The following is a 6,283-nucleotide window of genomic DNA, read 5'->3' as shown; positions in this document are numbered from 1 at the left end:
CTGGAGTGCAGTGGCCGGATCTCAGCTCACTGCAAGCTCCGCCTCCCAGGTTTACGCCATTCTCCTGCCTCAGCCTCCCGAGTAGCTGGGACTACAGGCGCCCGCCACCTCGCCCGGCTATTTGTATTTTTTAGTAGAGACGGGGTTTCACCGTGTTAGCCAGGATGGTCTCGATCTCCTGACCTCGTGATCCGCCCGTCTCGGCCTCCCAAAGTGCTGGGATTACAGGCTGGAGCCACCGCGCCCGGCCTAGCATTTATATCTGTAGACTTTGAGTCAAACAGAGTGCTCTCCATAATGTGAATGGGCCTCATTCAATCAGCTGAAGAGAAAAAAAAACTGATGTTTCCTAAGGAAAAAAGAATTCTGTCAGCAGAATGCCTTCAGACTCCAGCTGTATCATCAATCCTTCCCTGGGTCCCCAGCCTGCTGCCCTACCAAGAAGATTTTAAACTTGTTTCCACAGTTGCAGAAATCAATTTCTGAAAATAAATCCCCCCTCCTATATGCATACATACATACACACACACTCACACATACACACACACACACACATCCTGTTGGCTCTGTTCCTGGGGAGAACCTTCACTAACACACATGCCTTTTCTTTTATTTAAATCTTCTTTAATTTCCTATTTTAAAAAAGTAAAAGTTTCTTCCTAATTCTAATTAGGAATGTTCTTACCTTGGAAAAGTGAAAGAACTCTAGTTAGGTCTTACAGAGGTACTAAACCAACACACCTTTTAACCCAACCGCGACCCTGGAAAGATAAAGCAAAGCGAAACAAAATGCACAGCAAAATAGACATAATCCTAAAGATTTTTAAATAATATTTTTAAAAAATTAAACATTATGCAAATACATGCCACACTTGCTTTGTCCATGCATAGTCGCTATACACAATTTTGAAAAATACTGTGTTGTCCTCTTGTTTTAAAAGTCATATACAGGCCGGGCATGATGGCTCACTCCCGTAAATCCCAGCACTTTGGGAGGCCGAGGCGGCGGATCATCTGAGGTCAGGAGATTGAGACCAGCCTGACCAACATGGTGAAACCTTGTCTCTACTAAAAATTCAAAAATTAGCAGGGTGTGGTGGCACGCGCCTGTAATTCCAGCTACTCAGGAGGCTGAGGCAGGAGAATCGCTTGAACGTGGGAGGCAGAGGTTGCAGTGAGTTGAGATCACACCACTGCACCCCATCCTAGGCAACAGAGTGAGACTCCATCTAAAAAAAAAAAAAAAAAGTCATATACAAAATTTTGTTTTGTTTTGTTTTTGTTTCTTGCTGCCTAGCCCCTTTGCCATCCCAAGATTTTCTTTACAAGGACCTAAGCATAATTCACTCATTACCTTGGGGTATCAGGGCAAGATTCAGTCTGTGTGGTGGGGGTGTGTTTGTGTAGGGGAGGAGGGGAAGAGGCCTTTTATCAAACTACAACAAAATGTCTGGTTTGGACATGAAAAGCAGTGTCAAGGAGCTGTTTGAAATTTAAACTGTTCTACACTCAGGAAAAAGAAAAAAGGAGTCAGCTTTGAGAATGAAGCTATGTTACAAGTTAAAGTTGGAGGGCTTTTAGTGTGTCTGTTACAGCTTCCTTTTCTTTTCTTTTCTTTTTTTTTTTTAAGGCAGGGTCTCATATCTGTCACCCAGGCTGGAGTGTAGTGGTACAATCTCGGCTCACTGCAGCTTCTGCTTCCTGGGTTCAAGAGATTCTCATGCCTCAGCCTCCTGAGTAGCTGTACGGGGACACACCAGTATGCTTGGCTTTTGTTTTGTTTGTTTGTATTTTTAGTAGAGATGGGTTTTGGCCATGTTGTCCATGGCTGGTCTCAAACTCCTGACCTCAAGTGATCCACCCACCTCAGCCTCCCAAAGTTCTGGGAATACAGACCTGAGCCACCGTGCCCAGATTTCTGTCATAGTTTTGTCGGTGGCCTAGAATACTGTTGTAAAATGTTTTATCTACCTTTTCATTAAAATATAATTAACTTACACTTTGCATCAATAAGACTTCTGGCACTACAGACCAGCAGTGTCAGAGTAGGCTTAGTGCCTCCTTGTTGGTGTTTGTTTTAATTGCACGAGCACTCTAACATCTTCTTTAATTTCTTTCAGCAATGTTTTGTATTTTCCAGAGTACAATTCTTGCATCTCCTTGGTTAAATTTATTCTGAAGCATTTTATTCTTTTTGATCATATGCTTATTTTTATATCTGTATGAGAGCCACAGATTTAGCTTTTTCTGAAAGCCATCTTTTAACAAATTAATATGTAATTTCCTTTGATCAACAGAGTGTAATGGATCCCCTACTTGAAGACTCTTTGGAATATCACATGACTTCATACAGAGTTTTATTTGTATTATTAAAGTATAGGTGTAATCTTCTCTCTCTCTCCAATCCTGCTTGTATACTTCCTATCCTCAGTGGCGGAATGCACTTAAAGAGTCTAGATTCAGCCAGGCTCAATGGCTCACACCTGTAATCCCAGCACTTTGGGAGGCTGAGGTTGTGGGGTATCTATCAGGGGAACCCACCCCCAATAATTCTATGTGAGTCATTTTCTATTTTCCCTAAGTGTCGGCTGATCTGAGAAATAAAGGGAAAAAGTACAAAAGAGAGAAATTTTAAAGCTGGGTGTCCGGGGAAGACATCACATGTCAGCAGGTTTCATGATGCCCCGCAAGCCGCAAAACCAGCAAGTTTTTATTAGCAATTTTCAAAAGGGGCGGAGTGTACGAATAGGGTGTGGGTCACAGAGATCACATGCTTCAAGGGCAACAAAAGATCACAAGGCAGGAGGTCAGGGCGAGATCATAAGGACAGGGTGAAACTAGAATCACTAATGAACTTCCATTTCCCGCTGTGTACACATTGTCATTAACAAACATTTTAACAGGGTTCAAGAGCAGAGAACCGGTCTGACTAGAATTTGCCAGGCTGGAATTTCCTAATCCTAGCAAGCCTGGGGGCACTGCAGGAGACTAGGTGTGTTTCATCCCTATCTACATCTGCATAAAGGCAGACACTCCTAGGGCGGCCGTTTCAGAGGCCTCCCCTGGGAATGCATTCTTTTCCCAGGGCTGTTAATTGTTAATATTCCTTACTGGGGAAGGAATTTAGCAATATTTCTCTTGCCCATTTTCTGTAATAAGAGAAATATGGCTCTGTCCTGCCCGGCCCACAGGCAGCCAGACTTTAAGGTTATCTCCCTTGTCCCCTGCAAATCGCTGTTATCCTGTTCTTAAGGTGCCCAGATTTCATATTGTTCAAACACACATGCTCTACAAACAATTTGTGCAGTTAACGCAATCATCACAGGGTCTTGAGGTGACATTCATCCTCAGCTTACAAAGATGACAGGATTAAGAGATTAAAGTAAAGACAGGCATAGGAAATCACAAGAGTATTGATTGGGGAAGTGATAAATGTCCATGAAATCTTCACAATTTATGTTCAGAGATTGCAGTAAAGACAGGAGTAAGAAATCATAAAAGTATTAATTTAAGGAACTAATAAATGTCCATGAAATCTTCACAATTTATATTCTTCTGCCATGACTTTGGCCGGTCCCTCCGTTTGGGGTTCCTGACTTCCCACAACAGGTATCACCCAAAGTCAGGAGCTCGAGACCAGCCTGGCCAACATGGCAAAACCCCGTGTCTACTAAAAATACAAAAATTAGTAGGGCATGGTGGCGGACACCTGTAATTCCAGCTATTCAGAAGGGTGAGGCAGGAGAATCACTTGAGCCAGAAGGTAGAAGATGCAGTGAGCCGAGATCACACCACTGTACTCCAGACTGGGCGACAAGATGGAAACTCTGTCTCAAAAAAAAAAAAAAAAAAAAGAAAGGAGTTTTATTTCTGTACAGTATATAATGCTGTTTGAAAGCATCACAAGTGTTGCTAAATTAGACATCTCCAAGGCATATCAAGTGAAAAAAGCACAATGTAAAATAGTATGTATAATGTTACATTTTACATAACTAAAAAGGAAAAGTAAAATGTATTATGTATATTTGCACCTATTGCATGAAGAACACTGAGGAGAATACATAGGAAACTAAGAAGAATTGTCATCATATATGGGAGGTAGTACTGAGAATGCCAAGAACTGGGCAGATATGGGCTATGAGGAAGAAGAAAATCTTCACTTTTAGTTACTGTTTATGTGAATGTATTAACTTATCATATATATGTATATATATCCTTAATTTTTAAGATCAAAAGAAGCTTTTTTTCCTTTTCATTCTTACTGTGTTGATGTTGAAAATTATTGTCCCTCATTTTAAAACCATATTTCATCTTACATTGCACTGAAGAGAGGAAGATAACCCAGGATAGGCAGTAGGAAGTGTGGGTGGGTTAACAATTTCTTGTTTTGTTAGTTTTTCTACTACTTCTTTAACAAACTACCACAAATTCAATAGCTTAAAACAACATCCATTCATTATCACACAGTTCTGTGCATTATAAGTCTGGCAGGGTGTCATCAAACTAATACCAAAATGTCAGCAGGCCCCGCCATGTCCCTTATGGAGGCTCTAGGGGAGAATTCATTTTCAAACTCACTCAGGTTGTCAGCAGCATTCAGTTCTCTGCAGCTGTAGGATTGAGATATCGGTTTAAAGGTTGCTCGCAGTTTCTAGTAGATGCCTGAGTTCTCTGGCTGGTGGCTCCCTTCGTTTTCAAAGTCAGCAACTGCCCGTAGAATCCTTCTTATACTTAAATCTGTGTATATCATCTAATATACAATGGACTAAGTAGTAGGTACTCTTTATTAATTCATTCTAAAGAAATCTTTTTCAGTCGCTGACTTTGAGCTACTTACTATTCTTGACGTGAAAAATGCAGCACTGAGTGAAACAGAGGGAGCCCCTTCCCTTTGTGGTTCGCCCACTATGTCCTTGGCGCTCTTTTTGAGCCATTATTTACCTCATTATTTATCAATATTGTTAATGTCATTTTCATAGCAACTCATATTTTAAAATAAGAGAAGGGTGAAGATATGTTGGGAGGATGAGGAGTGAAGGAAGAAATGTAAATGAGACACATGCCAGGCACATGGGGACCCAGTGACAAGACTCCAAGAAAAGCACAGGACAGGAAAAGCGAGGTGTTAAGCCTTAGAGTGGCCCCAGAGGCTCTGGCCCTCCTATCTCCCACCACACACTCCATTTTCATCAAATTTCAAGCGTATCGCTTTTATGATATATGTTCAAAAATTGTTTAATGAATTGTAAATAACTTGGTAAGGGCCTCATCATAAATGGCTTGGTATGGGCCACATCGAGAACGGCTGTCAAACATAAGCCAAAGGCTAACCACGGATCCATTTTAACGCTGAGCAGTTGTGGTTGCAAGCCTGGAGCTTGGCAGAAAGCAACGTCACAAGTCTGGCTTTTTCCCACATAGACTGAACCCTTGCCCTCAAAGCTACAAACACAACAATTTAACCAACTGAGCGATCAATTAGGGGAAAAATCAATATGATCTCTTTCAAAAGCTTAAAATATGTCAAAATAGTGTCATCTCAGAAAGTTTTTTTCGCAAAATAATACAAGATATTATCGAATTCTTATTTTTCCCATTCCTAAAATCACCCACGCACCTCACTGAATTTCCTTTAAAAACTCTCCATCCTGGCCTGGCGCGGTGGCTCACGCCTGTAATCCCAGTACTTTGGGAGGCCAAGGCAGGAGGATCACCTGAGGTCAGGAGTTCAAGACCAGCCTGGTCAACACGACGAAATCTCGTCTCTACTAAAAATACAAAAATTAACCAGGCGTGGTGGCACACTCCTGTAATCCCAGGGACTTGGGAGGCTGAGGCAGGAGAATTGCTTGAACCTGGGAGGTGGAGGTTGCAGTGAGCCAAGATCATGCCACTGCACTCCAGTCTGGGCGTCAGAGCAAGAATCTGTCTCAAAAACAAACAAAACAAACAAACAAAAACCTCTTCATCCTAACTGGTATATTGTTTCTTCAAAAGAGCAGAAAACGTACAAATCTAATGCTTGTCTAGCTATTGCAACCACATTTACAAATGGATAGGCAGAACTCCGGAGTAAGCTAGGTGGGGTCGATTTAAAAAAAAAAAAAAGAAAAAAAGAATGGTGAAGTAAAGAAAAAAATTCCTGTCTAGCTAGTGCAACTACATTTATAAACGGAGAGGCGAGGCTCAGGAGTTTGATGTAAAAGCCAACTTTACAAGCGAGGTGTGGTCAGTTTAAAGTAAAACGAAAAGGAAGGGAGGGGAAAAAAAAAAGACGACGAAG

This window comes from Rhinopithecus bieti, unplaced genomic scaffold (genome assembly GCF_001698545.2).
Source record: "Rhinopithecus bieti isolate Rb0 unplaced genomic scaffold, ASM169854v2 scaffold_51227, whole genome shotgun sequence".
NCBI classification, from domain to species: Eukaryota; Metazoa; Chordata; class Mammalia; order Primates; family Cercopithecidae; genus Rhinopithecus; species Rhinopithecus bieti.
The sequence above is the reverse complement of the archived record's forward strand: the minus strand, read 5'-3'. Positions refer to the sequence as shown.